Raw genomic sequence first — 15,633 nt, 5'->3', positions numbered from 1 at the left:
ACATACACGCACAAAAAAAAGAAAGAAAAATTATTATCAAAAAGTTTTTTGCATTCCTCCCAACCTAATTTCTCTGCTTTTCTCTGCCCATCCCAAAACTTCTGATCAGCTCAGAGCCCTCGATACAGCAGCACCGGCTGCAATTTCTGCTGCGATATTTGCATACTGAGAAGTTTCAGGGTGAAATTTCCGAAAGGGCACAGCACTGACCTGTGGACATTGAGTCCCTTTGCATTGAATCAGCCCCTGCACTCTGGCCTTATTTGAATTACAGTTTGTAGCCATTTGAATGGCAATGACTCACCTCCTTCCCTTAGGCTGACCTTGATAGCCACAAGATAGGCAGCAAAGTATTAATAACTCAAAGCAGCTGAACAAAAAACACTCGGCAAAGGAAGGAGGAGCAGGACAGGGAGGAACAGAAATCAGTTCCTTCTTCTTCCCCCCCACCCCCAAGCAGCTTAATTTCTTGAGGATTGGGGCTGAACTCGTGATTCCAAGAAAGCCAAGCAAGAACAGCTCATACATCCTGGGATAGATGGGGGAAATCAAAGTACAAATGGCCTTTGTTTCACATGAATTATTGCTATTTTTCTTACCAAGGAAAAGGTGAGGGCAGCCTGTGATCTCAGAGAGTTCCTATGAGATCCCGAGCCAGGCAGAGAGGCAGGGAGCTGCTTTGCCCCAGCGAGTTGGGGGATACAGAGGGACCCAGAGCTGCTCTCCGCTCCCCTCCTGGTGTCCCCTGCCTGGCAGCAGTGTTTTAAACGAGTTTTTAAAAGCCAAAAAATGGATCCCTTCCTCCCACGATGCCATTGTTTTGTGGGAAGAAAAAGTGTTGTGGTTTTTAAAACTTCGGATGTTTGCAAAAAAACCCCAAAAGTGCCATTGCTTAAATAACACTCTCTTGATTAAAAAAAAAAAAAAAAGGAAAAAATCAGAGAAGCATCTGTGTCAGAATACATGCAATTTATGAACAAGCAAAAGTCTCATTCGCTACTCAGCTGCAGGCTTCAGGCCAGCAAGCAAAAAGCAAAACTGCAACTGTTACCTGTCAACCCCCCTCATTTTAACCCATTTTGTGCACCACATTGATGCACGATCCCCCCATTTCATCCCCCAAAGCCAAGGTGAACACAGGGGAAGTGCATCTGGTGACCACAGGTCTGGGCAGGGCGCAGCATTCCTGGCTTTGCTGCTGGCTTTTCTCCTGGGGATCCACGAGGAGCTGCCCAAGGCCAAACGGCTTTTCCAAGCGGTTTGACATGGTGTCTTGGAGACAGCACAGGCCTGGTTTTTAGAGGCGACATGTAAATATGTACCAAGCCCCATAAAGCCAAATCCAAAGGCAGGAGCCTCAGACCATGGTCTTAAGCCTTTGCTCTGCTTCAGGTTTCTCATCTGCAGCACGTGATGGGTAGTGTGTGCCATTCAGTTAGCTGCTGTTTGCCAAATGCCTCGAGATTTATTTTAAGTCTGGCCCCTACAAATGCATTTACAGGAGCTCAAGGGCTGACAAGTGGGTCAGGCTGGATAACAAAAGGCTTTATTAACCCTGGCTGCTCGGGCTCCCCTGCACCAGTAAATTAAACAGCACCAGGGAACAATCCTGTGCTCCCTTTAACTTCTTAGAGGAAAGTTTTAGGGCTAACCAGAAATCTTCCAAACTATTCCTGGGTACAATTTGAGAATCGCAGCCCAACAGGCAGTGGAGATGCTGCCGCTGTGCCTTGGAGAGTTAGAAAGGGAGCTTAAGAGCACGGCCCCCGTGCACGGTCCCGTCCATGCCAGCTGGCCTCTGTGCCAGAGAGTGGCCCCAAACACATTTGCTTTATTAGCCTGGACGTAGTTGTTAGTCTAAACAAAACCACAGCCTATAACCCCCCCCCCCCCCCCAAATATGCCAGATCCCAGAAGCACATTGATTCTCCATTTATGGACCAGATAATTCAAGCGCTGGCATGTTGAACCCCTACTGCTGTTAACACTTGGCCAGTTCAGTATTTGTAAACACAGTTCCTGCTCTTCTATTATTTTTTTAAGTTAGGAAGGGAGGGGGATTATCCAGTCTTTCTTGGAAACACCTATAAAATGGAGTATTGTTCATAAAAGAAACAGTTCTGGCCTCCAAAACAAACACCCATTTCACCAGATTTTTTTTTTTTTTTTTTTTTTTTTTTTTTTTTTTTTTTGTAACTGAGCTAAGGTTAAACTTATATTTAGAATTTGAAAAAAAAAAACAAACCAGTGTTTATGCAGTGGACTGCAGTGTCTCCAAACTGCTAATCATCCTGTCTTTTATAGCACGTGATGGGAAGATGAGAAACTAGAAGAACTCCCATGGCCCTTTTCCAGTGTGGAAATACACACCGGATACTCTATTTTAATTCTCACTATTTACAATTTCATATGAATGCTCATGTTTCCTATGGATACTCATGATAGGAAAATATATATATATATAACCTGACAGAAAGGCTCTGGGGATAATAAATGTGATATAGGAAGAATGAAGAAAAGGAAGGCTGAAATGAATGGAAAATGCTTTCATCGAGTTCACTGTGACTTGGACGTGGCTTATTTTTTTCCTTTCTTAAAACACAAGTTAAATCCAACCCAGACATCAGTACTTTCACTCTTCCCAGCATCTTGCACTGCATCTCAGACCATCCCTGCATCTCCCTCTGCTCACATATATTCATAAATCTTCGCAAAAGGGTTTCCATAGGATTTGCCAAGGTGCTGGGAAGCAGGAAGGGCAGGGACGATGCTGAAGCAGCAGCTGGTGTGGGAAACCACGCAAGGCTGCCACCCCCAGCTGTTGGGAATGTGCTTTACCTCCTGACACTATCTGCGATAGTTAATTTAAGTCATTACAAGTAAATAGTGTGATACCAGCCATGGTCCTTATCAACATACCTTGGCATGACCTTGGCATTAGTACATCTGTGAACAACCTATTCTGGCCTCAGACACAGAAACAATTTCTGGGGACTCCAGGTATGGAGATGTAAATTATGTGCCCAGCCCTTGTCCCAGCTATGATCCTCTGAGAGTTAAACAGAGTTTAAGTACAGCATGCGTGTGACTGTGCCTGCGGGCAGCTATCCCAGCTCAGCTCATGCAAGCAGCAGGTTAAGCTACCTTAAGTAATTGGGTGCCTAAGTTCTTATTTGTGGTCTGGATTTCTCCCGCTACCTTCCCGCCTCATCCCCCTTCCTACATATACCCTTGTCCCCATGTAAGATGCCCCTGTACACCCCGAGATAACTTATTTATGCTGCCAACACACAATGACATGCAATGCAGGGAAAATGTGAAATGAGGTGTTCCAGGCAAGAGCAGAGAGGGGCAGGTTCAGAAGAAGGGGCAGGTTCCTCCAAGCTCTGTCCTGAGCATAGAAGTGGGTCCAGTGTGACTAAATGGTCATAAAGGAGAGCAGAGCTTAATCTTTTGTCTACATTTTATGTTATAAAATATACCAGGATCAATCCATTGTGATTTTTTGTCTTCATTGTCTTCGTGCATTTTAGAAAGAAGGAACAGAAAGAGCTTTTTTTTCCCTTCTTTTCTTTTCTCCCCCCCCCCCCCCCCCCCCCGGGTAGATCTCTAGATCTCTTTCTTTTGTATTGCAAACTCACAATCTGAAGAATGTCCCTGGTCCCTTGTCAATTTGGCAATTAACAGACAAGGATAAAAACACATCAGTTCAATGGACTAATATAAAGCAATTCTTAACACCTTCAGGAAATATTTTTTTGACAAATCCACCTACAAATGCAATGTATTCTCACTGCACTTGTTAGATTATGTGATAAAAGCTCATCTGCACACCCACAAAGGAGCACAGAGAGAAGGTTGGGGAGCCCAAATAATGCCCTGCCCCGAAGGCTCCCAGGCCCATCCCAGGAGCCATCAGCCCATCAAAGGCCCTTCTACACCAGCCCAGAGGAGCACAGGGGCGCAAAGGCAGGTGGGAACCTGAAATAAGGACTCAGAAGAAGGGACACCCTGTCTGGGTCCCTCCCAGGTCTGGCCCAGGACAGCCTCAGCCCCAGAAATGAAACTCACCCAGATGAATCAACACCAGAGCACCTTTGGGACTGAGACGTGTTGCTGCCTGGGGGCATGGGACATGTTACTGGGTGCAGGGGAAGAGCATTTGGGGATTGCAAAAGATCTGTGTGGTCAGCCACACAATATTAGCAGAATGCTTCATTTCTTGATTTTTTTAAAAGATGGGTCTTAAACAAAAAGCATGTAGAAAATAATAACAAAAAAAATTGAGAAAAAAATTACTGCACTTCTTCTCATCCCCCCTAGAGTTGTGAATGTCCCACTACACTAAGGTAGAGTTTGACGCCTTTGATGCCTACTTTGCTAGCAAAGAAGTACTTAGTACCAGCACCACTTTGAGGAGATCTTTGTTAGCTCACGTTAGATGCTGATGGTTCAGGATCCAGCTTTTGCCTTCTGGTCTGTAGCTCACATTAAAACCCCGGTGTGAAACACACTTCTCTAGTTTGAAGTTGCCAGCATGTTCCAGACGCAGCGTGTCGGGCAGAGCAGCACAAAGGCAACAAGGAACAGCATCCCCATACAGAGATATTTCCAGCTTTCCATTCACTGCTTGAATAGTTCAAAGGTCCCGAAGTCCTTTAGACTCAAAACCCACATACCCACCCACCCCAGCGGAAGATGGGGAAGGACAACGTGACCTGCTGCGGCTCTTTCATGACTGATGGTGGCCATCGTACAACCTTTCTACAACCCACAGTATTTTACGGTTGGAAAATGTATACTTCAAGGAGTAAAGATTTGCTGCAATTCGACTTCAAGAGACTGTGCTGTGCTAGAAAGGTCTCGGCGACAGAACTGCAAGTGCCCATTTTCAGAAGCACAGCTCAGATCCCCGCCCTGCAAAACCTCCAAAAATGAATTAGTTTCCCAGCTAAGATGCTGACAGCTATATTGTTATAAAGCCTTTTGGCAACACAAACAGTATGTCCTCAAGCATCCTTCCTGCTGTTTTGGGACTTTCTTCCCATCCGTACTCCTCATGAGTAACTACTTGAGCAACCTTAGGTCTCAAAGCCCTGGCCTGGGAGAGGACAGAAGGTTAAATCTTGCTTTACTGCACCCACAAAGGCCCAAAGCAGTCTCAGACGATGTCATCCCGGGGCAGCAAAAAGCCCGTCCCTGGAAAAATACACATAAATTTCCACCCCAGGTCTGTGCTTAGGCCTGGAGAGGAACAACGGAAGGGACTGTTTCACTCCAAACCACAGGCTTGTCTGCCCTGCCCCAGCTCATCATTGGCTACCTCCCACTGCCCAAAGCTGGCTGACATTTAGAAAGAAACACTTCATTGGTCTGACACCTTGCCAGAGACCTCTGAGCGTGAGGCTTTTGCTACATGAGATAGACTGTGTAATTACAAGACAGCCTGGCAGCCCGTCAGAGTTAAACACAGGGCAGAAACCTGAATCTCCCTTAACCAGATGATGCTGGGAGCCTGTGCAAGACCTCTGGTCCATCTCCTCCAGCTCCAGGAGACCAGTCTCACCAAGCATCAAAGGCCACACGAGGGCTTGAGAGACAAGGGGGTGCTGCCTGTGCAACCCCTTGAAGTCACACAGCCTCTGCGACTTCAGCCTGTTCGTGGTGTGTCTTCCCACGTGCCGCTGGTCCCACGGCGCTGGTAGGCAAAGGGGAGCCCCATCCTTTTCAGACACCAAAAGCCACCACAGGATGCAATTTTGGAAAAGCACCAGCTGCCACATGACTTTCCCCTTTTCCATCCATAACTTAATTAAAATCAGACTGCGTTTTGTTTCTCAGAGCTAACTGGCTCCTCTCTCCTGTCCATCTTTACATCCTCCCAGGGATGACATAGGTGCTGCTGTCCCGTGTGCCCACAGCCACAGAAAAGCAGCCTCAAGTCCCACCTGCCATTTAATCAGGGAGAAAATGATCTGTAACTCTTCTGCCGCATCCCTGACCACGCTGTGAAGCATAAATCTGTTTGACTGCCACTGTCAAATGGGGTTGCAGCATCAAAGTCAGGCAAGCTGGTTGGTATATCGCTCTTGGATTTACTAAAATGCTCACCCCAAACAACTCCAACTAATCATATCAGCACTTCCTAGAAAACAAAACCATTCAGGAACATTTAAGCCATGAGCAAAAGTACCTTTACACAAATTTGAAAGCAGCAACTCCTCCATGCTTCTTGAATTTGGAGCCAGCTATTAGGCAGTGTTTCATCCATCACAGTGAATAGAAGAAACTGGAGGTGGTTTATGGAGCGTAACTGCATGGCATTTTAGGTGCCAGCGATCTGAAAAAAAATCATTATGCACTTGTGTCTTATCAGTGAGCAGGTTTGCTGGCAGCCTCAGGCTGTCTAGGTAGGTAGGTACCTAGTACCAGTACTCTAACACATCCTGCCCTGCCTACGTGCATAACAGGTCTGTGCAGTCAGGGTAAGCAAACAGCTTTTTGTGCAAGATGTGTGTAACATTAACAGAAACTTGGTTGGGGAAGTTGTATTCTGTTGCCTCAAAATAAATCTTTATCTTGGCAGACTTTATCAGGCATGTTGCTGAGCGGTCTGGAAATGAAAACTCCCTCACAATGCTTGAGGAAAGGGCTGGATGCTCTGGCTTGGAAAGGGTCACAATCCTGCCTGTACCCTTGGGCGCTGAGAGCTGCCATTCCTGCCTCCTCCCACTGGGGTGAAGACATTTTGTCCTCCACAGCTGCGGAGGAGTTTGCAGCAGCAAAAGCTTCCTCCTCCCTCAAATACCAAGAGTCGAATCCTGCAAAGGGTGTTTGTTCTAGACAAATTGCAATGTTAATATCCAGGATTAATTATGCTGTCCTCCATGGCTACAGTTCCTACTCATGTCTTCAGACCAAATGGGAATTTTTTGCTTTGAATGGAGCTGGAAGTGCCATGAAAGACGGTCTGGCTCCAAAATCTCTGCCCTTGCCTGTCCACCATGTCTATGGCAGAAGTCGGTTTAGGAGCTGAGCATGGAGAAGGGTGGACGCTTCAACCACCTCTCCTGTGGGGCTACAGGACAACTTCACACTGCTCCTGGGGAGCCAGTGCAGCCAGAAATGGGTCTGAACAAAGTTTGCTCTGACCAACGGAGCTTGCATCACACTCTAAATGAAGAACCGCCCAGGAAAAAGTGACAACCTGGGCTTAGGTCTTTGCTTTCCTGGTTGATCCCAAAGCTCTCCTTGATGAATTGTCCAGATGGAGATTGCTGACAAGTGGTGTCCTGCAGGGGTCCATATTGGGACTAGTACTGTTTAATATCTTGATCAATGCCATAGACAGTGGGATCGAGTGCACCCTCAGCAAGTTTGCAGATGACACCAAGCTGAGTGGTGCAGTCGACACGCCAGAGGGACGGGATGCCATCCAGAGGGACCTGGACAAGCTGGAGAAGTGGGCCCATGTGAACCTCATGAGGTTTACCAAGGCCAAATGCAAGGTCCTGTACCTGGGTCAGGGCAACCCCTGCTATCACTACAGGCTGGGGGATGAAGGGCTTGAGAGCAGCCCTGCCGAGAAGGACTTGGGGGGACTGGTGGATGAAAAGCTGGACATGAGCCAGCAATGTGCGCTCGCAGCCCAGGAGGCCAATTGTGTCCTGGGCTGCATCAAAAGAAGCGTGGCCAGCAGGTCGAGGGAGGGGATTCTGCCCCTCTACTCTGCTCTGGTGAGACCCCACCTGGAGTACTGCGTCCAGCTCTGGAGCCCTCAGCACAGGAAAGACATGGACCTGTTGGAGCGGGTCCAGAAGAGGGCCACGAAAATGATCAGGGGGGTGGAACAGCTCTCCTGTGAAGAAAGACTGAGAGAGTTGGGGTTATTCAGCCTGGAGAAGAGAAGGCTCCGGGGAGACCTTATTGAAGCCTTTCAATACTTAAAGGGGACTTATAAGAAAGATGGGGACAGACTTTTTAGCAGGGCCTGTTGTGACAGGACAAGGGCTAATGGTTTTAAATTAAAGGGGGGTAGATTTGGACTAGATATAAGGAAGACATTTTTTCCACTGAGGGTGGTGAAACACTGGACCAGGTTGCCCGGAGAGGTGATGGATGCCCCATCCCTGGAAACATTCCAGGTCAGGTTGGAGGGGGCTCTGAGCAACCTGATCTAGTTGAAGATGTTGCTGCCCATGGCAGGGGGGTTGGACTAGATGACCTTTAGAGGTCCCTTCCAACCCAAACCATTCTATGATTCTATGAATAAAAAAAGCTGATGCAGCAAATTCATTCCAGGATCCCAATCAAACTGTCACCTGTTTGATAAATGCTGTGTCCCCTAGTGCCATCTCTTTATGCAGCACCTGATCTTCAGCCTTGAGAGAGGAGTGAAATTGGGTTTGGGGTGAAGGGCAAAGGCTGTGGGGAGCCCAGCTCCCTCCCCTAGTGGCACCAGCTCTGCAAGGACATTCACCTGGGTACCACTTATCACTGGGAAACACATGGATGATTGTAACTGTGGAGATAAACTCATGATCAATTTATTTTCAGTGGGAGCTATAATGTAAGTAAGTCACTGTTTATATAATAGCCCTTTGTTACTGCAGCCAGGCTTGGTATCATGCCAGGCTCGGTGAAAAATCCCCCGGTAATGTACCAAAACTTGCAAATGTAAGCCCAGTCTTAACTTTTCCAGGTTATTACGGTGCCAAGGGAGCGCTCAGCCACATCTGCAGACCATGAAGCAACCACCCCTTGCAAGCTGGTCCCTTGGTGTTTTCTTAATGGGATAAACTGGGAGAGGCCAGTGAAAAGGATGATTAATTCAAACTTAACAGGCAGCTCCACTGCTGACCTGTTTATGGTCTGTTCCTTTGACTCAACAGTCAGCTCAAGTATTTTCAGGACAAAATAGGAGCACCAGAAGAAGAGCACTGTCCAGCCAAGCTGTGAAATGTAGTGATTACGGCTGAGAGGCTGGAGGCTGCCAGGTCTCACCAGGGATGCGCTGAAAACCAACAGTGGAAAAATAAACTGCTGGTAGCAATGTCTTCCCCAGCCTCCGTCTTGCTAGAAAGTGATTTTTGGAGGAGCCTTACCTCTTTGCACACACTCTATTAATCAAGAAATGGCACCTCTGCTTCACTGGTGGTACTTCATTTTCTTTCATATATTCCAAATCCCCTTCCCCACAGACACATTGATGTTTTAAACAGCAAATATATCACTACAAGCTCTTAAAAAATATTCTTTTCCTTCCTCATCCTGTAGTTTGCAATGCTGGGCAGACACATAGGTTTAACCTGCTGGACTATGAGAGCTTTTCTGTGGTGGGCCAATACCCGCCAATGAGTTGCAATGGGACTTTTTGTGTTGTCTCTATATAGGCCGGCATGCTGAGAGCCCAAAGCTGGGGCAATGAAAACAATAACTCTGCAGTGAAAATCCTAAACTAAAATTCACCGACTCACTAAAATTCATTCGCTCTATCTCTGTGAATTGCTCTACTTTGAAGAGTTCTTTAAAAACATCCAAGCAGACAACTGGACACATAAAAATTGCTGTTTGATTCCTGTTGATAACCTTTGATGGCAGAGAGTCCGTGGTAGACAGGGTGCCCTTGTACTCGCAAATCCTTCCCCTGCCATTAGGTGATTTGTAGGTTGGGATCAAAGCTCTGCTACCCTTTGCTTGGGAAAAAGGAGCTGTCAAAGGGATTTCCAGAGCACCCGCATGTGTTTGCACCTAGCATAACTCTTTAATGGTTCATGATAGGACAACTGTAGAGCTGGAAAGGAGTTTTTCAAGCACAGTTTGTTTTTATTTCAGGGTTTGGTTTTTTTAATCAGTTTGTCAAAATTGAATCTTTCCGTGGATAAAATTATTTTCCATCTTGATTTTCTGTTTCAAGAAACTTTCAAAAAAGAAGGATCTTTGACATTTTAAATGAAAAATTCTAGTTTTCATTTTGCAAAAACCCCCCTTTTTCTAGAAAATGTGTTATTTATGGCAATTAAGGGAAAGCAAAACATTTAGAAGTTCAAAATGGATAAAAACCTCTCTATTTTCTATATTTCTCCTGCTAGGAGAAGGGTGAAAAAAATTATGACCTCTTCTTTTTGGTTTTACTTCATATTGGGCTGACTGTGTATTTTTTTTTAAAGTCTTGCTAATTCCCCTGAGACAGTAAGAACACTACTTTCAGGTAATCCAAATACAGAAAGACAAATTAATGGTGGCAACAGCAGTAGTAGAAATAGAGGCAAGCTAAAAGTATTGTAGAAGCAAATTCCTGTACATGCATTAGTTTCAGTTTTATAGGATTACAGGTGAGGATATAGGATTATTTCAGATTATAGGACACTCTAAACTAAGGGTGGAACTCAATCATATTGACAGCAGGTGTTTTGCTAGCCTATCTATGAGTATCCAGTTCAAAAATATTCACCAATCTATTTCTTGGTTAAAACTGTAGGGAAACATATGTGACTATAAATTCAGTTGTTCATGTGGAACAGACTTCTAAAAATATGTTGTGAGGAGCCCTGATTTCTGATGTTAAGAGAGTGATTAACACACCACAGGGACCCTCATGGCATTATAATTCTAAATGCAGAGAAAGATTAGATGATAATGATAATATTGATGGTATTGTCAATAATCCCCAAAATCTAGGAAACGTTTCTGTGCCCATGTGAGCATCTGACTCTCTTTGCTGGGATTCCTGCCTTGAAGCAATACCAAGCAGTTGTTGGCACTGTGAGGTTGTTAACTTGTGTTCACACTGATGGGCTCCTCATTAAACCAGCAGTGTTTCTCTTACAATCGATGACACCAACTGATACGACTCTGCATTAAACATTTATTCATCAGACAGACTGAATTCACTCTGGAGACGGTTTAATGACACCACAGGGATTTTCTCCTTCATTAACCTAGGATTTACATTTAGTCTTTCTTGTGTTAGGAAGGCATAGGTGTCAAGCTGCCCACAATTAAATTCAGAGGTGTTTCTGAACAGCATCTGTGCCTATTCTGGACCTGGCAGTCAGTGCAAGCTATGCCAAGTACAAAATAATACTTCGAGTTTTCCATTTACTGTGCACACTTCTGAGAGTTTGGCAGCCACAGTAAGTTTATAAGGAGTCAATAAATAATACATTAAAAATGTATCACAGATATAAGTAACAATTTGATAATTAATATACTGTGTTACAAGCCAGAATTACAAAGCCATTAGGCAGCTACTTTAATTGATTGATCATTTATACATCCCTAATAGGAGTACTTGACCTATTTGGATCCAAATGCACTGTGTGCTCTTGCTCCCAGCCCGGGCATCATCCAGCCTCTGTGCGTCTGGTGACATTCCCGTTACAGCTTTTGCCCTACATTTACAACGGTGTTGACAGTCAAGAAAGAAATGAATGATTCAGACTGCCTTTTATCCAGAGGACTGCCAGATCTTAGGTTGTCTCTAATACCTGATGGATAGAAGTAGCTGCCCAGAGCAGGCAGTATCAACACCCTTTGGTGCTCCTTTGGTGGAAGCTTTGCCTTGGACTATGCGGTAGCCTGGGTACAGAAAAACCACAGGATTTCAGTGAAGAAGAAATTTTGTCTTTTTGTCTGGACTTTTAAAGTCTTTTTAGAGAAACAAAGATTAGCATACATCAGAGTGGCACAGAAAAGGCTTCCCATAATCCTGAATAAGAAAATATGTCAAGAGCTGCATGCAAAATGGATTTGCATACATCAGAGCTGCACATACAGCCACTCCACTGGGCATCCTGAAGTGCATTAAAAATGTTAATACTGAATTATGTGGATGCTGATAATTGAATGCTGGAGAAACACACACAGACATGCACAAAACTATGGCATCTTTTCCACTTGTCTTTCTTAGATGGTTAAAACATAAAAAGGGAGACTGCTAAGGTAGCCAGCAATCCTTGAATATTTAAGGGCTTTCTGGTTCAAAGGGAAATTCAAAGTATCACTTATCCATACAGGAAAAATTAGCAGAGGAAGATTTAATTTATTTAGTATTAAAATTTTCAATTCTAAAATGGCATCATACTATCATCCATCGATTTTGTAAAAGCAGAAATTTTAACACAAGAAAGTGGTGATCAATTCAATATTGCATTGGTCTTGCCCTCTGCAGTGCTGCCAACCAATTCCTACTAGAAATCAAGTTGTAGCAGGCCAGATGCTGGAAACATCAGTTTGGATTTACTCTTTTACCTACAACAAAGAGTGGAAGAGTGAAGATCTCTGTCCTTGGGCTCTGATTATTGTACCAGGACAGGGAAGCCCCTGCTGCTTACTTTGCCCCAACAATAATTTCCAACATCTGCCCAGTAGATGATGCATTAGAAAACCAAGAACTTTTTTTTCCTGCATCAACGAAAGATAAACACCAGTCCTACATGGGCCGGTTTGGTGCTGGTTGGAAACCCAAGCTTCAGCCTTGGGATCACTACCCTTAAGTAACCATAACCATATCAGCACTACGTCAGCACAAACCCCACAGAGGAGCAACATCTGAAGCTAAATCTTCGGGTTCAAGATCACATCTCCCATTCAAACGGGATCCCACAATTATTGCAATATCCTTTCCCCATCTAAAACATCCCTCCATTTTCGGTGGGACAGGAAAGCTTTTTCTTTCTGTTGCAAGCTTTTGTGCACATTACTATTGCAATGAATGTGGGAACCTGTTCTCACTCCAATGAATAATGGGTCAGAATTAAAGGGAAGGCAGGGACAGGTGACATTACGGTGGGGATCTGCTACAGGCCACCCAACCAGGAAGACCGAGTGGATGAGGCCCTCTATAGACAGACAGGAGCAGCCTCACGCTCACAAGCCCTGGTCCTCATGGGGGACTTCAACCACCCTGACATCTGTTGGAGGGACAACATGGCAGGGCATAAGCAATCCGGGAGGTTCCTGGAATGCATCGATGATAACTTCCTTCTCCGAGCGGTAGAGGAGCCAATGAGGAGAGGTGCTATGCTGGACCTTGTTCTCACCAACAAGGAGGGACTGGTGGGGAATGTGAAGCTCCCTGGGCAGCCTGGGCTGCAGTGACCACGAAATGGTGGAGTTCAAGATCCTTAGGGCACCAAGGAGGGTGCACAGCAAGCTCACCACACTGGCCTTCAGGAGAGCAGACTTTGGCCTCTTCAGGGATCTGCTTGGTAGAGTGCCATGGGACAAAGCCCTGGGGGGAAGAGGGGCCCAAGAAAGCTGGGTAGTATTCAAGGATCACCTCCTTCAAGCTCAGGAGCGATGCATCCCAACAAAGAGGAAGTCAGGCAAAAACGCCAGGAGGCCTGCATGGATGAACAAGGAGCTCTTGGACAAACTCAAACACAAAAAGGAAGCCTACAGAGGGTGGAAGCAAGGACAGGTAGCCTGGGAGGAATACAGAGAAATTGTCCGAGCAGCCAGGGATCAGGTGAGGAAAGCTAAAGCCCTGATAGAATTAAATCTGGCCAGGGACATCAAGGGCAACAAGAAAAGATTCTGTAGGTACATTGGAGATAAAAGGAAGACAAGGGAAAATGTGGGCCATCTCTGGAACGAAACGGGAGACCTGGTTACACAGGATACGGAGAAGGTGGAGGTACTCAATGACTTTTTTGCCTCAGTCTTCACCGGCAAGTGCTCGAGCCTCACCGCCCAAGCCGCAGAAGGCAAAGGCGGGGACTGGGAGAATGAAGAGCCGCCCACTGTGGGAGAAGATCAGGTTCAAGACCATCTAAGGCACCTGAAGGTGCAGAAGTCCATGGGACCCAATGAGATCCATCTGCAGGTCCTGAAGGAACTGGCCGATGAAGTTGCTAAGCCACTCTCCATCATATTTGAGAAGTCATGGCAGTCCGGTGAAGTTCCCACTGACTGGAAAAGGGGAAACATAACCCCCATTTGTAAAAAGGGAAAAAAGGAAGACCTGGGGAACTACAGGCCAGTCAGTCTCACCTCTGTGCCTGGGAAGATCATGGAACAGATCCTCCTGGAAGCTCTGCTAAGGCACATGGAGGACAGGGAGGTGATGCAAGACAGCCAGCATGGCTTCACCAAGGGCAAGTCCTGCCTGACTAACCTAGTGGCCTTCTATGATGGAGTGACTACCTCAGTGGACACAGGAAGAGCCACAGATGTCGTCTATCTGGACCTCTGCAAGGCCTTTGATACAGTCCCTCGCAACAGCCTTCTCTCTCAACTGGAGAGGTATGGATTTGATGGGTGGACTGTCCGGTGGGTGAGGAATTGGTTAGATGGTCACATCCAGAGGGTAGTGGTCAACAGCTCAATATCCAGATGGAGATTGGTGATGAGTGGCGTCCCACAGGGGTCCGTATTGGGACCGGTACTGTTTAATACCTTCATCAATGACATAGACAGTGGGATCGAGTGTACCCTCAGCAAGTTTGCAAATGACACCAAGCTGAGTGGTGTGGTCGACACGCCTGAGGGATGGGATGCCATCCAGAGGGACCTGGACAAGCTGGAGAAGTGGGCCCATGTGAACTTCATGAGGTTTAACAAGGCCAAGTGCAAGGTCCTGCACCTGGGTCGGGGCAACCCCCAATATCACTACAGGCTGGGGGATGAAGGGCTTGAGAGCAGCCCTGCCGAGAAGGACTTGGGGGGACTGGTGGATGAAAAGCTGGACATGAGCCAGCAATGTGTGCTCATAGCCCAGGAGGCCAATTGTATCCTGGGCTGCATCAAAAGACGCGTGGCCAGCAGGTCGAGGGAGGGGATTCTGCCCCTCTCCTCTGCTCTGGTGAGACCCCACCTGGAGTACTGCGTCCAGCTCTGGAGCCCTCAGCACTGGAAAGACATGGACCTGTTGGAGCGGGTCCAGAAGAAGGCCACGAAAATGATCAGGGGGATGGAACAGCTCTCCTGTGAAGACAGGCTGAGAGAGTTGGGGTTGTTCAGCCTAGAGAAGAGAAGGCTTTGGGGAGACCTTATTGCAGCCTATCAGTACTTCAAGGGGGCTTATAAGAAAGATGGTGGCAAACTTTTTAGCAGGGCCTGTTGTGACAGGACAAGGGGGAATGGCTTTAAACTAAAGGGGGATAGACTGAGACTAGATATAAGGAAGAAATTTTTTATGCTGAGGGTGGTGAAACACTGGCACAGGTTGCCCAGAGAGGTGGTGGATGCCCCATCCCTGGAAACATTCAAGATCAGGTTGGAGGGGGCTCTGAGCAACCTGATCTAGTTGAAGATGTCCCTGCCCACGGCAGGGGGGTTGGACTAGATGGCCTTTAGAGGTCCGTTCCAACCCAAATTATTCTATGATTCTATGAAAAATTTCATGGTAACTTTTAAAACAGGGCTTACAAAACTGTCACTGCATGCTCTAGGAATAAATCTCCTGGCAAGTTTTAATGGGCTTAGTGTTAAAAACTAACAGTACGCAATGACTGCAGGCAGCAGAGTCCTGGGGCTTTGGGTTTTCTTTTAAATGAGCCACCAATTTGTGTCAAAAGTTTGCTTTGCAAGTGGGAGCTACAGGATTTTTATTTGTGTTTTGCCTTTATTAAGCAAAGGAAAAAGAAAAGTCATTTCACCTTTAATTAAAACCTCTCAGGGATTTGCCAG

At 46.1% G+C, this 15,633-nt stretch overlaps 1 protein-coding gene across 3 annotated transcripts in view; it reads right to left on the bottom strand.

The window, feature by feature from the left end:
• The window catches only part of ST3GAL1 (ST3 beta-galactoside alpha-2,3-sialyltransferase 1), a 79,988-nt gene that overhangs the window by 22,053 nt on the left and 42,302 nt on the right, over nt 1–15,633 (bottom strand). The window contains exon 1 of one of the 3 annotated variants that reach the window (XM_076329059.1): nt 6,194–6,337. The exons of the other annotated variants lie outside the window; for them this stretch is intronic. The gene's annotated coding sequence lies outside the window, so the exon portion shown is untranslated. Of the gene's footprint in view, nt 1–6,193; nt 6,338–15,633 lie in introns of those variants that run through there. 3 annotated transcript variants of the gene reach the window in all.

Source organism: Aptenodytes patagonicus, chromosome 2 (assembly GCF_965638725.1).
Source record: "Aptenodytes patagonicus chromosome 2, bAptPat1.pri.cur, whole genome shotgun sequence".
In the NCBI taxonomy this organism is placed as follows: Eukaryota; Metazoa; Chordata; class Aves; order Sphenisciformes; family Spheniscidae; genus Aptenodytes; species Aptenodytes patagonicus.
The sequence above is the reverse complement of the archived record's forward strand: the minus strand, read 5'-3'. Positions and strand labels throughout refer to the sequence as shown.